The sequence below is a fragment of the Metopolophium dirhodum genome, chromosome 8 (genome assembly GCF_019925205.1).
Source record: "Metopolophium dirhodum isolate CAU chromosome 8, ASM1992520v1, whole genome shotgun sequence".
NCBI classification, from domain to species: Eukaryota; Metazoa; Arthropoda; class Insecta; order Hemiptera; family Aphididae; genus Metopolophium; species Metopolophium dirhodum.
In genome coordinates this window covers 17,956,539-17,983,115 of record NC_083567.1, presented here as the reverse complement: position 1 = coordinate 17,983,115, position 26,577 = coordinate 17,956,539, and the positions used below count along the sequence as shown (strand labels likewise).

The 26,577-nt window shown below is 29.9% G+C and overlaps 1 protein-coding gene across 6 annotated transcripts in view; it reads right to left on the bottom strand.

Annotated features, from left to right (window-relative positions):
• Positions 1-26,577, bottom strand: part of LOC132950760 (neurobeachin) — a 258,518-nt gene that overhangs the window by 161,281 nt on the left and 70,660 nt on the right. Inside the window, exon 1 of one of the 6 annotated variants that reach the window (XM_061022315.1) lies at positions 10,541-10,561. The exons of the other annotated variants lie outside the window; for them this stretch is intronic. The gene's annotated coding sequence lies outside the window, so the exon portion shown is untranslated. Of the gene's footprint in view, positions 1-10,540; positions 10,562-26,577 lie in introns of those variants that run through there. 6 annotated transcript variants of the gene reach the window in all.

Genomic DNA, 26,577 nt, shown 5'->3' with positions numbered 1-26,577 from the left:
ACGTACATAACAAAAATGTATATATATTTAACAAAATAGATTTCAAATATGATAAATTAAAATATTAGATAAAATATGTAATGATTATATAATATTTTTATCATTATCCAATCTGGTTTTTTGCATATAATCGATTCATAACATATGGTATTAAAATTGTTATCAACTATTGATTGATCAAGTACTATTAATTAATTACAATTTTCTTTTAAATAACGACCTGCAACTGTTAGAAAATAATAAAATCATCACTAAAAAACGCCATATTCTACCATACATACAGCCTAGAATGGGTTAAAAAAAATCAGCGACAAACTAACTGGTAAATATCAAACTGGACTAATAATTTACCAAAAAATAAACGATTTGTACTGTCATACTGACTATCGTTATCAAATATATACATTACATCTCTACAAGGGCGAACCTAGGGGGGAGGATGGTCGTAATACCCCTTTCAATAATTTGTTTTATTAATTTTTCAGTTGGCCATTTATGAAAAACTGAATACCTGTACCTAATGGCAAATTGATTTGAAAAAATTGTGATAGTGATGTTGATTAAAAGTTGTGGGTGAGGCCGTGAGGGGGATTATAAATTCCAATGTAATTAAGTATACTATCCAATCAAACGAAGTTATCTCAGTGTCTCCCATGAAAATTAATTTATTGTGTACAATTATTCTATATACTGGCCAGCGGACAAAGGAATATGAAAAAACGTCCATTTTTACGCAAAACCAATTGTAGACACATTTTGTTTTTTTTTTTTTTGAAATAAATCAAAAACGAATGACCTTAGATACTAGATACTTTTACCTTATGTTTATATAATCATTTTTCATACAAGGTAAGATTTTCAAAATATTTTGACTCTGTTTGACCTATTTATGGACACTTGACAAATTTCGTTTTTTTTTTTTTAAAAATGTCGGTAAAAATTCTTTTACTTGGTTAAAACGTTTGAAAATTGAATACGAAGTTCCTCATAAATATCTAGATACCAAGTAAAATAAAATATTGTGTGACATACACGCTAGTCAATAATATATGTATTAATAAGTACCCATTACATTTTTTTTTAGAAGCATTTGAAGTTTCAGTGTTCACAAAATTTATCAAAATCATTCTAATTTAACACATCCATTACAAGAGTAGCCTAATCAAACAAGTGGGGTATATTATTAAAAATTTTAAATAACTGGTGATCGATCACTATTATTGTTTAGGTATATTATTTTACATTTATTTAAATGCATCATAATAATTTTCTTTTATTATTTCTCCATAGGAAAATTGTGTTTTATTTTACTAATAAATACTTTACTTTGTATATAAAGCGTTTAAGTGTGTTAAGTATTAATCTTTATGATTGCGCGCGTGAACAGCAGATATTGGTATAGTTAATTTTTATACTATCGCTCAATATTCCTTTAATGATCGACCAGTCGATCGCGACCCCTTTATTATAGTAAATCACTACAACTGTATAGCAGACCGGTTCCCTCTTGTCAACCTTTTTTTTATACCTAATTAACGCTAATGCGTATTTTTTTGAGATTAAGTATTACAACATGAATTTGTTATTTACTCATATAATAAAAAAATAACAAAAACAAGTTGTCCTGGATCAATTTTTAGGGTTGGCCAAATTACCAACTTTGGCCTCTCAATAAAATCCTTTTCGGTAAACCCCTACATCCCTAAGACGATTATAGTTAAATATGTGTATTTACGATTTACCGATTAATCCGTTTCACCTTTAAGATATTCAATTCAACATGGATCAGAGTGCATCATAGTAAGGATGTATAAAAATAATGGATTATCATAATCAGTATTCAGTAGTCATACGCATATTGAATTAATTCATTAAAAACTAAAACATAATATGGTATACAACTATGAAATGTTGTGTTTGGATTATTTAGATAAGCTACACAATTTTAATTAAACGATGCGAGCAAGGACTTAAAATTAATATGCAAACTGTAATGCAACTTCAACAATCTTAAGATAATGTTATATGACATTTATTTGTTGAAATAGTACGTTATATATTACACAAACATTTTGTTTTTATACGTTACTCTTAACGATTGCCTGATTTAAAATTTGAATTTATTATCATTATTAATTTATATTAAGTGTAAAATGTATCAATTTAAAATCAACACATAATATTATATACATATATAAAACCAAGCCGGTCACATTCTACTAAAGTCACATTGAATAATACGTTTTAATGAATATTTAATAAACTATGCTATTTATTTTCACAAGATATTTTTGACCACTGACAATCGGTATTAAGACTTTGATGTGAATGGATAACTTATTTAACGAGTTCTATTGGAGTTAACAAACAAGTAAATTGCTTAAGAGGTCAGGGAGTATAACAATATTGGTATACCTAGAGAAAAGCACGCACTACCAATAATAAAAATTAAACGGATACGAACAAACTTAAAAACCTGAGTATTCGCTTTGCTGTACCTCGTTATTGAGTAAGTCACTTTAATCCGGATATGTTAAATTTAAATTCATTAGTAAATTACCATATGATTGTACACATCAACAATTATTCATACTTAATTTATATAAAACAGTAATTTATCATGAAAGTCTCATAATTTAAAAGGCCTTAACCTAAAATACATGTATGGTTGTGACCGAATCAAATTATTAACATCCCAAAACAGCAATACGATAAATTATCGATATTTTATGTTATATAAGCCGATAATCCTATGTATAAATACAAAATAATGCGTATATAATACATAGGTAAATAATTAAATATGGTCTACAAACGAACCGTATTGTTATGTAACTCAAGAAATAACTTAATTTACGAAAAAAAATACGTCATAGTAACTAGAACTAGGTAGTAAGATTGTTATATACCGTAAGGTACCTACCAACATAAAATTATCAAGGCTGGGCATTAACGAGTTAAAAAGTTAAAGTTAAGTTAAAAAGTTAATTTTATTTTAACTTTTTAACTTAACTAGTAACTTTTGGTTTTTCATTAACTTAACTGTTAACTTACTGAATTACTTTCTTAAATAACGTAAAATTAACGAGTTAATTTTTCATTTTAAGAAGTAAGTTAAGTTAATTTATTTTGTTTATAATTTTATAATATTTCACTATTTCAGTCTATTTTGTTTTTATGTCAAAAAATATGTATCGTAAATTGTTTAAAGTTAAAAATGTATATCATTCGAATCTAACTTATATGGAAATACTGTATGAAGTATTAACACTATATCCTATAATTTAGTTTTGGGTTGGAAAAAAATTAAGTACGCTAACTTTGTATAAACAAATTAACTTTTTTTTAACTTAATAAAAAGTTAACAAAAAGTGTGTATTAACTTTTAACTTAACTGAGTTAACCTATAGTTAAATTAACTTTTAACTTTTAACTTTTTGTTATTGGTGCATATTAACTTAACTTAACTGAGTTAAAAAAAAATCATAAAATTGCCCAGCCTTGAAAATTATATCCTATTCGTTAGTGTTATTATTACATAAATAACTTCTGAGGTTAATACCATTCCCTTGTGATCGTATTTATTACAGTGAAGATTCTTAGTAATTTATTTAAAATGTTACATAAAATTAATATTTCAATTTATGATAGTTCCTACATTCTTAACAACCTTGTTAACCTTTGAAAAATATAGTCATCATTTCATTCGTTTAATTGCATATTTATAAACAAAAACATTTTTCTTACATTTTTATTTCAAAATTACGTTATATAAAAGTAGGTATGAATCTTAAAATATATTATTACATAACTGGAATTTCCTTCTTAAGTTTTTCTTCGATGTATGTTTCTGTTATAAATTATTATTTATACTGCAGCAATACGATTTATTAATTAAGCACAAATATAATATTCTATAGGCTTATTAAAGTAAGAACAAGTACAAATGGGGGAAAGTGGATAATCGCTCTGGTGTACAGTTGGAGTTGAGTGTACCTTGTCATTGATAACTTTAAGCAATATTGTAACTGTAATGGAAGAATTACATTTTAATTCAATGATAAATCATTGTATACGATGAAAAAATGGTTCTGTGCGAAAACTAACTTTTTGATAACCAAAGTTACCAATCAATTATTTTTAAAATATTGACAAAGGTTCAAATTTTTTGTTATAGTTTTTCCCACGATTGTTTTAAAGTGTTGAGAATTTTAAAATTTGACCTCTCAAAAATACCAACAAAAATCCAATTTTATGTAAAAACCTCCTTACAATTTTTTGATCAAAGTATGTTTTCTATTAGTAAAAGCTTCTCCAGACACAAAAAAAAATTTAAAAAAAGATATCATTGTAAAGTCAATATATTCATCGCTCGGCTCAGAATCTAACACACAAATAATGTAAATATGTAATTGAAATCGATTGCGTAACTATGGAGGTATATGTATAATATCCCGAATACTCGAATATTTAATCTAGTAAAGTGAAAAAGGTCAATAAAAGGTACATCGTAATACGGGTAACCTCATGTTACAGCTCTTCATTGTATGGACTTAAAGATTACTGTGATCATTACGTATTTTCTTTTTTTTCTTTCGGCCTTACGAACCTAACATTGGGATTAATATCCGTAAGACGATACGATCCATTCGTTCCCTCCAAAATCACCTGACTTAACGGTCTGTGATGTTCTCTTGTGGGGTTATCTCACAAACAGAGTGTATAGGTACACCACGCACGGTCTTATAACAATAATATTGACGAGAATGGAAAATCCACATTCAAATAGACATTAACTTCAGCCACGATACCCAGAAAAATGATGGAAAGAGCCATGCACGATGTCAGCGTTCGATGTCTGCAGGAACGTACGAATGTAAACCACCTTACGGACATTATAAGTATGCATTAATGGCATACGCCTATATAATGAAGTTTCTGTTTTCGATAAAAACAATTTTGTAAATACGTTTTTTTTTACTTCTTCGAGGGAAATATGTTCATAATTATAATAATAATCCTGGAACACCTAAACTATTTCGACTAAATAATAACCGTAAGCGGCCACTGCGCAGCCCTGTATATAAATATATTTTGGCACGTCGGCCAAGGGGATCGATACTTTCACAATCTTCTTTGCGACACGTCAAAATGCACAGCTCAATATATAATATTATGCATATTATTATTATTATATAGGTAATGCCTTTACATACTAATATTATACAAACTTTCGGCCTGCAGCAGTTAACGCGCGCTGTGAAATGTTCAAAGGACGACGGGAGCCATACGTAATATTTGACCTACACCGGGGGAGGTGGGGTGCAATATGTACACGACGACCGTATAGAAAACAACTAGTGCGAATGAATCGCACGTTGATTGGCTTTGTCATCAGATACCGTCGGGCGTGTATACGATGTGCACAATGAACGTTCATTAAGGTATTGGTAGTAATTCGTGTGAAGTGGCACGTTGGTTAATGCGAGCGCACTCTCTCTTTTATCGACGCACGTAGGATATACAGTAGATATATGTATATATGGCCGGAAAATCCACAAAACAATTCCGAGTGTGCGTCGGTCGCGTGGAAATATTGTGTAATACGAAAATAATAACAATGACGAGTAAAATATATGTTTTATTTCAGCTTGACGAGCTTATTATAATATATTATATTGTCTGTCTAGTGAAATTGAATAAACTAAAAAAAAAATTACTAAGAACCGACTTTTTCATTATACCGAAACAGAAGAAATGGTTATGTTATATATTATGATTTCAACCAAATAATACCTCAAATTATATACGGTATCGTTATTATATTATCTCTAAGTAATTTTAAATGACAATACCTGTAATACCTAATCAATAATTATATTATTATTATATTACTACTATCGTATTCTTTAGTATAAACTCTGAAAATGGAGCCAAATATCTTAAATTACTACATTTTACCAAAGCTTAACTTCGCGTAAACGTGTCGCGTTGCAGTATAAGCACATCGGAACCTACAATTAACGGTCGCGGTATAAGTATCCAAGATAAGAGCGACTTGAGTTTCAAATGAAACATTATTCATTGGCCAGTTAATTATATCGTCAGTTAGTACTTATAGTTGATATGCCTGATGATGATGATTAGCTTGTAACGACATATAAGCTAAAATTTACAAACCATGACAACAGATATATTTTAATTACATATAAACGAAAAGCTTAAATTAAAATAACCATTGACTTAAATGCATTAAAATGATTATTTTTTTTAACCAAAACTTTATAAATTATTATAATATATGGCAAAAAGACTAAATATAACATTTTGCAGTAGGTACATAGATTTTTGTTTAATTTAAAAAATATATAAGTACATATGAAGAGGTAATTGAAACATTTTTAAACAATTTTTTTTTATGTAACGCCAACAGCATCACAGTCACAAGTGGTGGCATTATAATGAAAAATATAAATAAAAATAGAGCTCTGATGCAATTTGGTAGGGTATTTTTTACAGTCCAGTGCCCTTTTGTCAAGCTCTACTCAACCGAGAGTGGCAGCAAGGACGGCAGAATACTAACTGAATGTTTTCTGCGACTCTCGACATTCCAATTTTAATTAGTATGGACTAGATTTTTTTTTTAGCTATTGTTTTCCGGCGGGTGGCTTGATTAAGATGGGGTGAAGAGAAAATGAAAATAAAAACCAGAAATCAATGTCAGAAATGTGTAATGCAAAGTGCAGACAGTGCAGTGGTTATTTTTCTCCCATTTATTTGCGCCAATAGTCTATGGAATTCCAATTTAATTTAGGTATACGAGTATTATTATAACGCAATGCTAAAACCGCAACTTTTAGATTTTTTTTAAAAAAAGGCAAATATATATATTATACATACAATTCATGACCAAAACTGAATACATTTGTCGGAAAAATATTTATAAATCATTATTAAAATAAATAGTTTCCATCTATATACGTATAAGTATATTATATGTATTTAACTGAAGTGCATTTACGATTGTGACGTGTGCTTAATTCATATATTTTAGTAAATCTGATTGTCCAAGGTAACAATGTTTGAATATAATATTTATTTTTTTTAGGCCATTTGTTACAGAGCCAAGGTGTAATCTAACCAATTTGGAAATAATTTAAAGGCCTGAAAAGTGGAAATACTTACTTCTTCATGAAATATTAGTAATAATAAGTATTATAATAGCAAATAGTAAACAATTTTTTTTTTTTAGATAAGCAGGTCACCACACCACTGTCTATACAGCTTTCTTTTGGGATTCCCTGAAGTAGTTTCAGATGACAGTTGGTTGATAAGAGGGTTGGGATGGTGAGTTAGTCTATTATTAGTAATGCTTGAAATGAGGGGGGGGGGGGGTGCAAGAGGACGGAGTTTCTCATATTTTTAGAAAATATTTATACGTGCCCTTTCTGATTATAATATACTAATCAATAAGACATTTAAATGTCCAGGTACTAGCATTATTTTTTCCATTTCAAACACTGTTTGTTAGTGGACCGCTTTCAACGAAGCTTTGCTAGTTTAGTTGCAGAGGGTATTTTTCAATCTGAGCGATGATTATTTAAACGTAGAATAGAGCTTTTGAGATGAAGTGAAGGGATTTAGATTGAAATCTTTGAAAACCGTTGGTAATGGAAATTTTGGCTGAGCCCAGAGTTAAATGTAGTAAGACGAAATGGGTCTTAGCTGTAGTTTATACAGAAATAGCTTGGTATGTACTTTTAAATATTTTTAGGTTAAGATCGAACGTAGAAAGCATAGTCAGTTATAGAATGACCGTGCCCTATTTTTATTTTTTAAGTAACGTAACCATTGAGAATTGGGAAGATTTAACTAAATGTTTGATTTTACGTACTTTCGTGATCTACTTTATTAATTATGACCGCATTTCATAATAAATGTACTGAAATACGTCCAAATGAAAGTCATAAAATATATATTAAACACTTTCATATTTCAATATATAGTTACGCCGAGAGGAGTATCCATAACGATACAGAAATATGAGTATTTAGTTTGCAATAAGCAGAAAAGGTAAATCAAACATTCCAAAGTCGCTACCTATATACGAGACACAATAATCGAGGATTAAATAACTATAAGCTCTGAAGGTTTATTATAAGAGCTATATATAAAATTGAAGTTTAAAATTGTGGAGACTAAAAAATTGTTTATGTATAGTTTACAAGTTATCTGACTCAAGAAAACACCGATGTAAAAAAATCTAAAAGGTTTTAACTATTATTATATTATTATTTTAATCAGTGCTGTAACCGTACAAATCTATAAATTGCTTTTTTTTATCGAATTTAGATAACTATAACTATATAAAATAATACATGAGCCAAACTTATTTTTGGAAAACCTAAACACGTATGGATCGTGTCTTGAACACCCAGGAATAGCATCCATTTATTTTCAAACGTAATGCGTAGGTTGATAATGTTGAAACACTGCAATATCGACAAATCAGCCACTCTTTGATGGAACGTAATGGTATAACATAATATTATATAGGTAACAATTCATTTTACACGGGTTTACACTTACATCATGCTGAGCATTATTCTCCACCATTATTAGCATGGCTATTAAATTTAATTAACAACACAATAAGCTACAATTGTTAAACAGCAACAATTTTAATAAATTATATTGTATGTATTCTAGCTAAATATCAATGTTAGGTACACAAATCCAATATCATCAACAAATCTTACTTTTACCGATTTTACAATTTACACGCGATAATGGAAGACGTATTAAGACAAAGGGAGAGCAAGACTTCTGCGACGATAACTAATTTCAATTTTTACTAAAACCACTGGTAAAAATCACTGGTGGCCTTACAATATACTATATATTTTTTTATTGAGCTTGAGCCCGGAAACTTAGGCCATTAGCTGCTGGTTTTTTTGTTTGTTTGTAGGTTGTTAGTAGGGCGAGGAACGGTTAAAAACACGTTTAATATGTGTGTCAATGATTTGTTGCTAAAAATCCCGGGTGGTCACCCATCCGGGAAACTAGCAATGCCGACCGTTACGTACACTCAGTGCGTTTCCGCAGTTGAGTGTACGCGCTGCGCCACACCAAGCCACAATATAATATACTATTATATGACATTATAACTGAATATAATTATAATATTATGTTACTGAATACAGTTCAATGATTATAATACATAACTTGGTCAAACGAAACAAAACAAATTGACAATCGTACATACATTTCTTAGTGCGATAGAATAATATTATGTTTACCTGACTGTTTCGTGTATGTGACATTAAAATTTTCTTAAATACAATACGAAGCAATCACATGGTAAAATCCAACCAAATTTTAGGAATTAAACATTTAGCCAGTGGATGAAAATAAATCTGTAAATATATATTATTCTAAGAACTCGTAGTATACGCATACGTATCGAATGACCTGGAACGATTGACGTCACATAAGAAACCAGACAATGGAAAATTTAAAAAAAAACTGACGTCTAAATGTAAAAAGAAAATAAAAAGAAAACACGGAAACACTTTTCAGAAAATCCTTTTCAGGACAATGCATTTCAAAATATTTAATATCAAGAATGTTCAAATAATATTTGAAAATATTTAAAATTTAACTTCATGCATAATATGAGACATTAGGAAACTTTTTATTAAACCTACTTACTGCAGCAACTTATTTAAATAAATAACGTGTTCAATAATTTAAAATGTATAATGTAATTTTACCTAAACATGTTAATAATGAAACTGAATAGCCAACTATAAATAATGACTCATTAATAGATAACTATTGTCTTAAGACATTGAATAGCTGCATTACCTAATAATTTAATACGTTATTTTTTTAGATAAAAACTATAACGCACTTTTTCATAAAAGTCATATATTTTTCTGAAAGATCAGAAAAAATTTACCACTTTTCAAACTAACTAGAATAATTAAATTATCACCATCATGGATATCCATGACAGGATAATCACGAACAAACATAATAACAACAGAAAATTATAAAAATAAACCTACAATAAATTCACTATCTACTTACCTAAGTAAAAATTAATTATTAAAAATAAATAATCTGAAATTGAATATTAAAAATAATTCAGTTCGCTACTGCACGTAATAATATAAGGTAAGTACCTACACATGGAAATGTATTAGTTATTAGTTATTACTCATGTTGGAATGTATACACAATATTAATATAACTGTTTAATAATATATAATATAATATACATAATAATAATAATATATAATATATACATAATAATATATAATATATACATAATAATAATAATATATAATATATAGTATATAATCGTACCTACACAGTTATTTGTTTCAAAATGTTATCTACTGTTATATTACTATTGCATTCAGACTGTACAGTATACATAATACATTGACTTGTACAAAACACGGAAACGTAACACAAAATAACTGAGTAATTACTATGTAAAATTGTAAATGAACGATAGATGAAATTAGTTTACCTTTGAGCATGAAACGCTATACACGAGTGAGGAAAATGTATATAAAATGTCACACACACCTTTATTGATAATATATTAAATACATGTACGACACGACGCGTCGCGACAGTTCATACTTGAACGGTTAACTGGGTGTACAAAATGGTAATTACGTTTATCTTGTACACAAAGATAATATTGAGCATTAGATAAAAGCAATAACAACGTGGAAAAAAAACTTGATTTAAAAGTGTTGACTGTGTAAGAAAATAGTGATATGAATTATATAGTTATAATAATTTATAATACTTATGATATGATTTTGTTTTCGTTAAATTGTTGCATTCCATTCCGTTATTGTTATATTATTTTACAACTCTCCCGTCTAAGTACATATTTTATATTCTCTAATTATTATTTCAGTTGTATACGAATAACGATGATAATTAATGTATATAAATATAATATTAATATGTATATTAATATAATAACTGTTGACATAATATTCCAATAGCAAATACGTATAACTACGATAAATCACGAAGAAAAACAGAATATTCATGTATCAACTAGACACGACATTTTGCATATTGTTGTTTAGACCATTATTTACTTTTGCCTCCTGTCTTTAGATTTTAGAAAATATCTATTCCGACCCCCAGATCTGTTTTGAGCATTTGAACTTTCCTTTCCATGATTATTTCAAAAATTAGCATACCTTAAAATCGTTAGCTATTGGGTTGTTTGAGTAATAGGTATTGTACACATAACTTTATTTGTTTTTTTTTTAGCTATAACTATTTTCATTTTAAAAACGAATACTAGGTAGTTTTAATCTAAACACGCGTAAACATTTTATACAAAATAATACAGCATCTTAACCGCATAAATCTGAATTCAAACGTTTGGTATAACCGCGCACAACATTTTAAATAGGTGAGCTAAATTTCATATCTACTCATCGATATAATAATTTTAATTTCTAAATACATATGAAGAATTCAGAACTGTAAGTGTGACCAATTTGTCGACATCCATATAATATGTGTAATCGAAAAGCATAATTACATGATTGATGATAAAATTAGATAAAAAAAGTTTAAGGAACATACAGCGCTTATTGTTTCGATTGAAATGGATCACCCAGATTCAAGGCATAATATGACAGGTAGGTTATCAAAATTATGACCGATGATGTTTTAAGAAAAATTTAATCCATGGGCATAATTCTAGTTCTTTAAATATTAATACAGAGCCAACGATCAAAATCATTTATGCGACTTCAATTAGGCACATTATCAATTTTCCTTACCATAAAACATACTTTATTATCATATTAGTATTATTTTTTAAAGCTGTTTTGCGTTAACTTAATAAATGAAAAAAATAATAACTAATTTGTTTATGTGATAAACTGATAAATTACTTTCTTAGAAACTATATAAGGTTACGAAATTCATTCTCTTCCAAATTGTAAAAGCAAAAATAATTAATACTTATTTTAATATATATATATATATATATATCAACAATTTACCTACTCCATGTAACTCAATAAAAATAATTAAAAACAATCGAATTTAAGTGAACATAATATGCTAAATAAAGGTTTTTCTTTATTATAATTATTCACATTAATTGTATAACATGTAAAAGCACTTTAAATATGATTTTAATATTTATAATTTGTCCGTACTTCAAACAGAATGTTTAAAACATCAGGCCAAAAACTGGTCAGCAAAATTAATTTAAATTGACAAAATTCGATTCATTATTTAAAAATTAATTTATACAGGTAGGTAAATTTAGAATATATAACGATTGGTAGAATACAGACAAGCAGACATTCAGTTTACAAATTTATTTTATATACATTCAAGATGTATCAGTTTAAAACATTTGGAACTTATGAATATTTATGCAAAATTAGCAAGGCTCGACAACACATGATTTGATTGAATAATAACGAGACTTAATTTTAAAGACAATGTATATATTCTGGATACAATTCAGTTACTATAATATTCTGATTTATTGGAATAATAATTATAATTTAAACAACGTCCTGAAAATATGTCTAACTTTTAAATATTAAGAGTAATTGAAATAGCGAAATGACAGAATTATCGCACGATTAGATTATTATTATTTTATATTATAGATATCCGCTTACTCATATTATATACATACGTAAAACACATATTATGTACAATTTGAAATTAAAAAAAAAAAACAGAATACTTATTGTAGTGAACATTCCGGTACTGTTAGATAAACATTTTTTAATTGAATATTAAATTTAAAAAAATATAAAATTTACAATAGATTATATTATACACAATTTTAGCATGTGCATCATGCCATCATATAAATTTTTAACCCATGTAACATGCGCACAGACATAGGACGTACTTGGGCATTTAAATCTTACACAAACAAAACTAATACCAACGACAATATTATTATATAGTTTGGATTCGGCGAGGGCGGAAAATCGGTGGGCAATAATAATAACATGTGTGTGATTCCTCTCGTACAGCGTATATTGAAATGTTCGGAAAAAAGTTGTTTGCAACACGGCGGCACGAGGAAAAATAATTGAAAATTCGACACGCGCCGCGTGTAAGTATAGGAAGGTCAGAATATACGGGTGGGAAGGAGACACCGTCAAAGTCTTTGATCAAAACGTACTAAACCGTTCGCTGTCCGCCAGCGCCGGAAAATTGTCAGTCGACGACGGCAGGGTGCCGTGACTGCCACACTCCTTCCCCTACATCCACCAACACCAAAATCATGCTGTACAAACGGGCTTTTGATTGGTAGGTGGGGTGGGGAGGAGTTTTCGCGGAAATACTGCGGCGGCGGGTCCGCAGTTAATTCGATTATTTTCGAACGAGACCCGATAAATCGCATTATCCTCTCTCGGGCGAGGTGTATTATATATATATACATTGCTATACATAATATTATTTAGGTATAACCTATTCAATTCGCTTAAAAGTAGAAAACCGTCGGCGGACCGTGGACCACTTGCAGTATATAGGTATATATTATTCACGTTCGGGGGGTGCAGTTGAGAGCCCAACTAAAGCCCATATACGACTCTATACATATATATAGCCTTATAGCCGCCCGACCGTCCGTCATCGTGCGTACCTACACGTATACACTATACATATTATTAAGTAGGTACTTATTTACATGTATACGCGGTCTTCTCGTTCCGTGTCCGTGCACAAAGGTCGAGAAGCGAGCGCCGAGGCCATAGCTAATAACATAACGGGATAAAATCGTTCGAGAAAGGCGCTCGGGCAGCGGACGTTTACCGCACCGCGCGTTTCCGACGACACCCTGCGCGCGGGTGACGCGGCATTCGTTTTGCCGCCGTAATTAAGCGCCGACTTGCGCTATCCAGTTTTAGGGGTAGGTCGGTCGGCTGGCCGGCCGCCGTGATTCACGAACGACACACACTTTCAGCCCCTGCACGGCGGCGGACCCGGGAAATAAATTAACCCGGCCGGTTCGCTCGCGGAGTCACGCCACCCCTCCATACCCATCTCCTTCCTTATCCTAACCCACGGTAACCACACCCCCGCACAATCGTCACCCGAAATCACCCGTCTGGACACAAATATCTCAGATCCCTCTCGGTGGGTTACGGATCTGGTCGGCGGCTGCAGTCTCTTCGCGGCACACACTAATACCACGTTTGCTGCAGAAATGTTTCGAAAACCTGGTGAAACCTGTTAATATACACATATCTATTCTATAGGTAGGGGAGAGCGGGGCAAGACGACTACCTATTTAAAAGACGTTACCCATGCATATGTGACATCTCCGTCTAACAAACGCAAAATATATCAGTACCTATATCACATTTGAGTTCAGAACAAAACCAATTTTGTGTTGTATTTCTAGTTATTTCAAAACAAGTGTATGAGTATATGAAATATCACAAATTAAAAATGCTAATATTTCGCTACAAATTAAAATATTAGAAAAAAATTCTAGCGCTTTAGATAATGCTCAGGTAAATGGCTTTGCCTATACGTTTAATAATACGTCAAACCGCTCTAATATATATAATGTTGCAATACAAAATTGGTTTTTCCGAACTCAAATTTGTTGTTTTACGTTTGTAAGACGGAGACCACACATACATGGGTAGAATTCTTTTAAGAGGACGCTACACTCCCACACATCAAATACAAAAGTCAAAACACCTTTCGTAAGAACAGACACCATTCAAGATGACATTGCAATGGGGCACTATTTAAGTTTTGTTGAACAACATTTTATAAATATCAAATAAATATATTGAATAACTTTGTCTAGTTTGTTTTACTATTGTACTGTTTAAGTACCTACCAAACACTGTAGAATAAATTATTTAATAGGTACCTAAGTAATTATTAATAATAATATTTTAAATAATTGTAGATACGCGCCTTATATTGTTTACGGCTTTGGCATTTTAATTGTAATGAAATAAACAAACAATAATGATAAAGATAAATTGATAACACAAGCACACCCGTGTTATTAGACAATCAGTTTTATTAATATACCTATTATTAACTATTAAACAACAATATATTTCTAAGTGTATTGTCGAGAACCAACCACCATACTAGATTTATGACTTGATGCACTTTTAAAACCAAATAATAATATAGACTAACCCCAAGCGTCGACTTCTCCCGATCCCTAGGTATAGATATGAATTTAAACTGTTTTGTACGCGCGTCCTGCGAATCCTACGTACAACGATGTTGTGCGGGTCAACCCCGTTGACACATTATAAGCCATCCCGTAAGTATATAGGTACAAACCACCGTTTACGGCGTCGATGAGTCCGAGGGTCATGGGATTAAGTTAACAGTCGTGTCCGATTCTCTGCGGGTACGATACAGAATTGCATAGTAACGAGTTGCCTTCCACCGAGAAATCTATGCATAGATAAATAGATATATAAAGTCTGCGCCGTTTTTTTATATATATAATACAAATAAATATATTTATATTATACGTTTTAGATTCCGTACGAATTCATATTCCATTCCACGTGGTGCTATAATAAAATAATATCCATTTCACTCGATAGGGTATTTTTTACACACACCACACACTTGTATTGATCTCGTATATATATATATATATATCTGTGTAATGTATAAAGTGATGGATGAAAATGTGTACCGCACGTTGAACACGATTAGAAACAAAACAATTTACTCAATTTTTTATCTCGTATTGTCAGGTATTTGTTTTCATCACATACCATAGAAAAAAAAACACTGGGTATACATTTTTTTTAACCGTTTCGAGTTAAGCATATTTCAAGTATAATTTAAATGCAAATTCTATGAACACTAGACGCGTAAAGTAGCTGAATGGAAATAAATCAAAGTTACACGCAGGCGATAAGCCAATATGACGTATAGGTATTGTGTAATTATAACATAAATATAATTTTCTTTTAATTATAAAACATTATAATTAAAAAATCTCAGTTAAGCTTAGTTCCAAAATCAAATATTTTGTTTTAAACACAGTTCATACACGAAATTATTAAGTACATAATCAATATATGATGCAAACCTTTCTGAAATGTTGTTCATAGATATATTATAGAAAATAATATAAGCTATTTAATGTTAAGACACACATAAAAATATCTAATTTAACAGTACTTATATTATCGTCAGTAAAAAATTGTTAATGTTCGTTAAAAAATAAAAATATTTTCTGACCCCGTATTTTTTTATTTTATTAAATTAAAATAAGGTAAAGAAATAGCAATAGGTAGGTACTTGCAGTATAACATAATAAAAAGAGTTCTGTTGAAATATTTTCGCGACAACAACTGAAATCAGGGATAATCCCGTTTTAAACGGTTCGTATGGACCGGTAAAATACGATTGAGAACGGACTTTTTAGTAATACGATTGTGAACACTCAATTTATTAAATTAAATACTTTATTAAACCTATTGCAATCCTATTTAGGTATTTTACTACAACTATTATTTTTAAAGTGAATATAGTTAATATAATATTTACAAATAATAATCATATACTTTTAACATTAAATTAAGACAGAATATACTATGAAAATATCGTTAGTATCTTCCGTGTAATGTATATACCTATTGACACACTATCAAAAAAACTCAACAGTTCCCTTTGCAAATTAAAATTCATAGTATCTTAACAGTTTTAATTTTTAAAGTTGAATTTATCTAGTCAACAATTTAAACTAATGTATTTGTATGAATACAATTGAAACGTCTACAAAATGTCCAGTCACATATTATGGTCTTTTAAGAACAATCAGTTGTTAAATATTTTTTAAACAATCAAAATGGCAAGAAACAGAATTAAGTTCAAACAAAAGACTCTTAGGTAAGTTTTTACAGAAAATTACGCACATTGTTCCACTAAACTGCAGCTTTTCAGTTTTTTTTATAATAAAGTTATGTACTTCAAACAAATTCAATAGTTTAAAGTAAGTACATTTTGTCATTTTACGCCGATATTGTTTGTACTTTTTACAGATACTTATTACTATTATATTACTCAAGTACAAAATAACACAAAATAAAATATAAAACAGTTGAAAAAATAAAGGTGTTTACTATATATGGAAGAAATACAATAGAACACTTTACAAAAAAGATACAAGAGTACAAAGTTACACGAGACGCAAGAAAATGACTAGAGGAATCGAAAGTATTATTTTATATGAAATTTAGCATCATTAAAAATAATTAACTATAACCACTATAACACTATTATTACAAATCATCGACTAAATAATATCGTAATTTGAAAAATAATTGATTTTATTTGTTGACAGCATTTTGAAAATATACCAACTGTAAAAGGAACAGAAAAAAAATGTTGTTAAAACATTAAAGTTAACGCAAAGAATGATATCTTGACAAGGGTGTATGTTCAACTTGCAATATCATAATATTTATTATTCTTGGAATATCATAATAATAAATCGTGAATACATTATTACAACTCCACGGTATCACTATTATTATATTATATTACCTATATTCTATCTTTGTCTTGGAAATAAAATACAAATACAAACTTCAAAATATGATTGTATTTTACAGAGCTTTTAATACATTACTATTGATGCGAACGATGATCGTTTCAGGAGGTGTGTTTAGAACTTTAGACGAAGCTAAACAGAAAATACCAAGTATTCATCGCAACGGATTAGTGTGCGAATCAAACTAGGTACGTGTGAGATATTGTTTGTCATTAATTGCCTATGGGGAGAAGTAAACGCTTCGCGCAGATTCTTGAAATGACTCCATACGTATTCTTGCATTCTGGTACACGGTAAAATATAATAGTGATTGAATTCACAAGAAACGTGTCGGTTTAAAAAAGGACATAATCAAAACAATACTCTCAAAAACATTTGGGTGGCAGTACTGACTATTGTTAACATGTTATTCGATTTCACGGTGTTTTTATGACCTGAAAAATTGTATTACGCACAGCACACGTTCAATACAATACAATAAATTCCATACACCCACAAACAATGTTATATTCTTTTATTATAAAGGTAAAACTAGTCATATTATTATAATTACAGGTAAATGCCTACGGAATGTGTCTGATGCAAAGGATTCAACGTCCGGGAAATGCAGACGACACGATTCCGGTTTATTCATTTTTACATCATAATGCATTTAAAAAACAAAATTAATAATTTAAAAAAAATACACACATACAATCCGTAACAATAATATGTACCACAGCAGACACAAGTCCATATATTAATTTATAAACAATTGTTATTTAGTACCCATTCAAATATTATAACACGTAAAGTCGTAGCTGGTTTGGGAAATCTGAGGAAAACTTTGGTGAACTATAATTATTACGTAAGACCACGCTAAATGACGATTTTTAGTATAACACTGTAACGAGACAAACTTAATACATATATACATACATATCAAGTATGTGCACATATTATTACTTATTAGTTATTACGCATAATTATAAATGTAAGTATGTGTAAGTAACTACATAAACTACCTACTCTTATTGTATGTAGTTGGTGAACCTAAAGGCATATATATTTCGGGTAAGTACCTACGGAAGGTGTCTGATGCGAAGGATTCAACTTCCGGGAAATGCAAACTACACGATTCCGGTTTATTCATTATTTTTACACCATTTTGCATTTTAGAAACAATAAATGTAAACAAAAAAACATACATCCGGTAACAATACATATATGTGTAAATAGTAGGTACTGCAGCAGTTGTAATTATAAATAATTGTTATTTAGTGGGTATTTAAATATTAGAACATATTATTATGTGCAGTCGTAGGTTTGGGAAATCCGAAGAAAACTTAGGTGAAATAATGATCACGTAACGCCGAGCTGTGTGACGATTTTGTAACGCTGCAACGATATAAACTTGATATACCTATACGGTATACATGAATATCAAGTATGTATTATTGTGCACGATCGTCGGTTTGTTTATAAGCCAGCGGTATGAATATGCATTTTCATGTAATATCACTGCGATGCCCAAGGTGTTGAATGTAACTTAATTTGGTTCACAGAACAGCTGTTATATGGGCATTCTAATGTACATAATATTATCAATGAGCGTTTGATTATTGGGCAAATGCATCCGTCACATAAGCAATATCGCCCCAAACCACACAATATTTAGTCAAATAAATGATTTATCGATGAAATATATTATATTTTTATTTATTTAATTATACATAATTATAAATGTATGTGACTTGAGTTTATAAGTAGGTACCTACCTACTTAATATAGTAGCTACACTTTTTATATATAGGCGAACCTAAAATCGTATAATTTAATACAGGTATAAGTACCCGAGGAATGTATCTGATGCGAAAGATTCGACGTCCATTGGAATCAAAACGATGCAAGTTTATTTTTTTTACACCATTATACATCATAATATTGAAAACAAAAAATGAAAAAAAAATTTTAATTACACAGCTCCAACAGGTTAATATCGGAGCAGATTCAAGTATTTAATTATCAATATTATCAATTTTGACTATTGGGCAACTGTATCCGTCGACCGTCACATGAGCAAGCGCCCCAAACCACACAATATTCCGCTATATTCCTTTAAATAAATGATTTATCGAAAACAAATTTAAAAATATATATAAATTTATTTATTAAATTACAAAGAAGTTATAAATGTATGTAACTTCTGCGCATAAATATCTAGACATAATATCATACAACCTACCGGCTATATACCTATATAAATAATAGTGGTTATAGCGTGTCATAGAATATACAATGGTTTTAATTATAGCTGGAATTTTACTATCTATTATATATTATTGTTAACTAAATACAAAATATAAAATAAATTACTCATAATGTAAATTTAAATGTTATCATTAAATAACATATTATACAGTATGTAAATTAATTGGAAAGTCAATAGCTGTAAAAATAATACAGCTAGGTACTAACTCTCCGATAAATTAATGTACTGACTGTAAACTAATGGTGAAAATATTGTAATAAATTCTGGTTGCTCGTGAGTCATGAGGTAGGTTTTGACGAGAAACATTATTTGGTCTGAAAGGGTCCCTAAAATTAATCCAAATATTTATAATTGTGTTTAGTCCAAACGGATCCCTGCACTTCCTGACAACTCAACAACAAAATAAAATATTATTTTAGAACAAAACTGATATTTAGAATAATAGTTTCAATAATAAAACAATAATAGTTTCATTATTACAAACGTATACACAACATACCCCTAACTGTGAATGTTATAAGTAGATGTCAGAATCACTCCTAAATACAATTTTAACTAACACAAAATCAATATTTATTTTGTTTTTTTTTTGTAATATCTAAAAAAATATATTTTAATCGTGTACAATACGTTGATAATGCGTTACGTATAGTAATAGACTCCACGTTCTTCACATTTTCACTTCAGGTAACCGTAATATTGCTATTTTTTTTTATTAAATTGAAAACCTAAACACGATTAGGTCTGTTTATTATATATTTTGTTTGATTTTCGGTAACACCAAATTATGAGAAATGTTTTATAGACAACTCAAAGCAATTCAAGCAATTCTAAGCGGAGACTGCAGTCTGTCAGCCTATATTTCTTAGGAAAATTGTCTTATATATATTTATACTACGATAAATAATTTATATTTCTAAGAGTATTACGGTAGGTTAAAATAATTTCGGCCAAAAACAAATCGGGTATATTATATGATAAGTATTATAATAGTATTTAAAATAATACAACTATAGATGTCTAGATGTTAATAACTTATAAGTCAATACCGACCGACGTATAGAGTGCAATTATAGGTTCGTGGTTTAAATATCTTAAAATTAATCTAAATACTTTGAAAAATGTATTGTGTACCTATAGTAAATATTAATATTCATAGTAACTAAACATTTCGTGTCCTTACAATTTTTATTTTTATTACGACAAAATTACAAAATGTATTATTTATTTTGTAATATTAAATATCCAATTCGTCTAAATAAATAAAACAAATAATTGTGAACCTAGATGCATTTTGAGATTTTTAGGTTTCTGTAAGAATTTTTTTTTTTTTTTTTATTAGATAACCCGCGGCAACTCAGGCCAGGTTAGGGAACAGGTGGGAACTGTAGGGTTTTTAGGTTGGGTAGGTTGGTACACGTGTGTGGGTTGTTTTGGCGGAATTTCTAATGGGTCACCCGTAGGTTTCTGACATGCCCCGGATGGGGGATGGCGGCACTTGTTCTCCGGACACCGTGACTTGCCCGAAGAAAAAAATGCCACTCGGTCACTCCATCCCCTCTGTAAGAATTATTTCTGATTGACCTTGTAAACTTTTTTAATTCAAAGCTATTAAATTGTATAATTTTCAAACTTTCGTAATTTTGACAAATTTACTTTTTTCTCTAAATTTTTCCTGTTTAATTATTTCAAAAACATCAACTAAATCCAATTTGGTGCCAGAAACCATCGAAATTAAAGATCAAAGAATCAGTTTTATTATAAAACGTGTACATATACTAAAAAACACACATACATACACACACACACACCATAGTAAAACCAATATGTTCATTCATGCCTCCACTCGGAATCTAAAATAAGAATAAATTTACTATCAAATAAATATGGCGATTATAATTTTTTTTGTTAAACTCAATAGCTTTGCTATAATTATTGTTTAGATTATTTTGTTAATTTCTTCAGTTTTTTTTATATAGATATATAAAAATGTGTTTGGTTTTTAACTATTTTATTTTTTTATATATACACTTTTGAGTTTAATATTAATAAGATGAGGGGGACGAGGTGGCCGAGCGGTCTAACACGACGGATTCGGCACAGCCGGTCCGAGTTCGATCCTCGACCACCGGGCGGCATTTTTCTCCGTGCAAGTCACGGTGTCCGGAGAACAAGTGCCGCCATCCCCCACCCGGGGCATGGCAGAAACCTACGGGTGCCCCATTAGAAATTCTGCCAAAACACAACACACACGTGTACCAACCTACCCAATATAAAAATCTACAGTGCCCTCCCCCACACCCAATGGCCTATGTTGCCGCGGGTTACCCAATGAAAAAAAAAAAAAAAAAAAAAAAAAAAAAAAAAAAAAAAAAAAAAAATTAATAAGATGATCTCATCTGATATTCTAAAGAATAAATCAAGTATTGAACATTATAGAAAATTATAGCAATCATACAATATCGGTTTGTACAATCGTTGCCATTTTGCTATCTTGTAATACAAACTAGTGCTGAATAAATACATAACTTTATAGAATTTAAATTGGACAAATATACATGGACGTTGAATTGAGAGGATACCACATAAACCAATAGCCTCAGGCTGACCATATACATAAAATAACATTGTTGTTAGAAATAACAAATTGAAAATACAAGTTTAAATTATTATAATAACGAAAATAAAAGGAAGATGCAAAAATAGTCAGCATTTTAAAATCAGCAAATTTCCAAAACTGTGGATAAAAAATTATTGTTACCAATAAATTGTGTATTTTCCATTGGTTGTTTTGATTTTAACTTGCTTTCGTTAAATAGAATAAAAGTACCTACACACTAACAGCGTATTGGACCAACATTTCCACCACTATCAATTTATTCTACCGAAAATTCCATTAGATGTACGTACACGAAATTCTGGTTTATATTAATATGGTCGTTGGATGTTTTTTTGAAAGCCAATTGTACCCTCCTCAAAGAGGCGGTATGGATCTGAGTGTATTTGTATGTTACGACAAAATACTTTTGGGAATCAGCCAATAACTGAAACTGAACGACTGTTTAACTTTAAATAAATAATCAGAATCCCAAGTCAAGACAAAATACTAAACTACAGAGCACTGCGGATGTACCTATTAAAGATCGTTGATAAAAATAATTAACGTAGGTAAAAAAGTTTAAACAGAATATAGGCATTTTAATATTTTTAAACTATTTCAATTAGATAAATTTGGATTTCCATTCATAATTTTTTTTAAAAACACTGTCTCAAAGTTTATTATACACCTTTTAACTATTTATGTGCATACATAATATATGTATATTGTACAATAACATTAATTTTTAATTTAAATTTAATTAATATCTAAAAGAGAACACATTTTAACTTTATTTAATTTTAATTAGTTTGAAATAATATAGATTTTCTAAAATACAAATTAGATTTTCAATCAATTGAGATTGAAAACACCCGGATACTTTTTTTTATACCTAATACAAAGTGAGTTAAATGATTTGAACAATACAAAGGATAAGTTGTATATCTACAACAAATCTGCTTCGTATAGTGTTAGGCTTACAGGAGCGTTAACGACGTTACGATACTGGAACCCAACGATGTCATTTGTCTATTTTCTCCAGCAGATTTAAACGTGGTAATTAGCCGTAATCCGTGAGGTAGACTACAACACATTAGTGTAACATCTGGTTAACAAAAGCCTGTGTTTGTCGCTAATCAAATAATAATTGTTTTATCGCCAATTATCGGAATCTAAACACGTTATTTAATGAGTGAATATGAAAACTTATATCAATCACAGAGATGATAAATTGTGTTTCGTTATAAACGTAGAGTAAGTATAGTAATAGTCCAATTATATAATTAAGCGACAATTTAGATAAATAGCGACGCGTATAAAAAAAAAAAATTTTAGTTCGAAACAAATTAAGACAATTCGTCATTTAGCTAGTTAAGTTAAGAATTCACTATTTTTTAACAATGTTAAGAATTGAAAAGTTATAGCAAATATTAAATCAATAAGTAATTACATTTTTTTTTGTTTTTACAATAATTATCAATTATTAAACAGAACGTAAAATATATTTATGTAAAAGTGTACCCATAATAAATTAACGGGAGACGGAGTGGCCGAGCGAACTAAGGCGTCGGTTGCGACGCGTACCGACGCCGGTTCAAAATTTCGGCCGCGGGCGCCATTTTTCTTCAGGCAAGTCACGGTGTCCGGAGAGAAGTGCCACCCGGGCATGGCAGATACCTACGGGTGCCCACTATTTGCCAAACTGTGTAAACAGGTATAAAACCTACAGTACCCTCCCACACAATGGCCTAAGTTACCGCAGGTTAATTAATAAAAAAATTAATAATTTAAAAATTAATTAACGTAATGTATTGTATTATAAATTATATTATAATCCGGCAGACGAAAACGTAAACAATTTAATATAATAATGTGTTCATATCGAGTACAGACTGAAACTGTACAGTTACAAAATTAATACAGAATTTCGTGATATAATATAATATATAATATATATAAATACATATAGGTACCAACATTGTGTGCCGAAGCTCAAGTTTAATTTGTCTTCATATTGATTTATTGGAACACTATAATATGCACGACAGCAACAGTATAAAAAAAGGCCGCTGTGTTCACTAGGTCGTGAACATCGCGTTCGCGTTCGCAATTTCCGCGACCACAAATTGTGCAGATATACGTGACACGACGTACAGATAAGGCACCTAGTTTTATCAGCGCGGAACGTGATACAAAAACCAAAACGACAGGCATTATCAAAACCGGGAAAACTCAACCGAGCTACCAGACAGACAATAAAAGGAAAATCTATATATATGCGATACGATATTATTAGATTTATACTTTAAATAGGAAATTACATGACAATTTAATGATATTATGTACATATGAACAAAAAATACTATACCTATTATACTATAATTTAGTAGCCTTACAAATAATATTAATCGCGAGAATTCGTCACTTAATTATTAGGTAGGTATGTGTGTTATGTGGTTCAAACAAACCTAACCTATACTTATAACGGTTTAAATCAGCAATACCATGTTTGAAATACCTATATACTCTAACCTAAACGTAGTTTTCTATACAAAAATACTTTGTAAAATAGCAATTTTGAATTGGCAGCAAGAGTTCTAGCTTTCCAAAATTAAATTAAATGAAGGAAATAAAGTTACAAAATACTTGGGTACAATGTTTTTAAACTTTCAACTGATATATAAAAACTTTGTCAACGAAGCAGAGAAAACGTAGACAGAAACTATACTCATATTAACCCCGGAAAAACTTTCAACAATATAAACAACTCGTTTCATAGAAGTAGGTAAAGTAACAATCTGTTTTAAATAAAAAAAAATACAACCATAGTTAAAATGTGTTGAAAAAATAATAATAATAATACAAAAATTAAAATTACAAAAAAAGCATCCGGGCAATATTGCCATCATTAATTATTATAATATCCAATTCTGGCAAGCATGTATTGTAAATATCGAACAATAAGATAATAAACCTTGGTGTGCAGTAATAATATAGTTCCTGTATGAACTCCTTGAACTCACTTCGTGTCACTGAATTTTTAATAACAATATATTTATAACTCTGAAGTATCAATAAAATAAAATAGGTACCTATATACTGTTTTTTGAAAACCTTTTAGATTCTGAGCAGAGCGATGAATGTATTGATTTCACAATAATGTATATTTTTTTATTTACTTTTGTATGTCATCACCTTTTGGAGCAGTGCAAATGTTTTGATTTTCAACAGGGTGGTTTCATGTAGTAAATTAGATCTAGTTGGTTCCTCGGGAAGGGGACCCTCATACTTCCCCCGAAAGCGCTTTGCCAAATACCCGGGATTTAAAAAAAATTATACAATTATGAGGTACACTCGTCGCCTACTGTAAAGCAAATTGGTTGCCAGTTGAATCACATTAAATCTCAATTAATTATACGTGTATTACTATGTGTATTAAACCGTCCAGACTTACGGCATTCTTTCATCTACTAGAATACAAGAAGCGCTTAGATTTTAACTTTATATATTATCGCGTTAAGTAAGTAGGTAATCACAAATCACAATGAAAATAAACGTGTTTTTCGTGAATTTGTATATTTCTTTTACGAAGTTTAAAAAAAGATAAATGCAAAACTGCAGTATTATCTATCTCTATATACTTGAATGGAGAATAATACTCGTACAACACGTGAATTTTAAATATAAAGGTAACAACACAGTATATCATGACGCACATGCGCGTAATCCGTATAATCATTTAAATTCTACCAATTTATTTACTTATAATAAACGTATAGTAGAGTTGTACTATACAACAGTGTATATTCATATTTTAACAATATATTATTAACGTATATGTGTATACTCGTATACTGTTGAACAAATTGTAATTAAAATGGATAATGTAGCTATATCTAATTTGACGTGAATTTTAGTAACATCATCATAGATAGTCAATATATTAAAATATAAGCTGTGTGCAGATATACACCACAAAATATTGATTCGATGCTCATATTTTTGGATACCTACTCCACAGTGGTTATATCAATATCATACCCAGATTAGAGGGCATCAAATTGTTAAAACGTTGGTAATAATTTTGAAACATTATCTCTACTTTGTACTCGACATATTTAATAATAAAATGCATGTTAT